At 39.7% G+C, this 257-nt stretch overlaps 1 protein-coding gene across 1 annotated transcript in view; it reads left to right on the plus strand.

The window, feature by feature from the left end:
• LOC105130381 (U2 small nuclear ribonucleoprotein auxiliary factor-like protein) overlaps positions 1 to 257 on the plus strand; it is an 8,828-nt gene that overhangs the window by 4,873 nt on the left and 3,698 nt on the right. The window lies entirely within an intron of this gene.

The following is a 257-nucleotide window of genomic DNA, read 5'->3' on the forward strand; positions in this document are numbered from 1 at the left end:
CCATATTCTAAAGTCAAAGTCAAAAAGAATATTCCTTGGAATATTCTCGGTTCAACCCAGCAAACCACCTGAATTGGTTTTTGGACCGGTTCGCCCCATGTTTTACCCGTTTTCTATAAAGTCAGACCGATTCCCTACTATTTGGACCATTCCGGATCCATCTACGGTGTCGGGTTTTCCAAATTCAACTCCCAAAAAGGTGATATAGTCATTTAAAGAGCAAAATGACTACAAAAATTGCACAAACACTCATCTCA

This window comes from Populus euphratica, unplaced genomic scaffold, assembly GCF_000495115.2.
Source record: "Populus euphratica unplaced genomic scaffold, PopEup_1.0 scaffold45.1, whole genome shotgun sequence".
NCBI lineage: Eukaryota > Viridiplantae > Streptophyta > Magnoliopsida > Malpighiales > Salicaceae > Populus > Populus euphratica.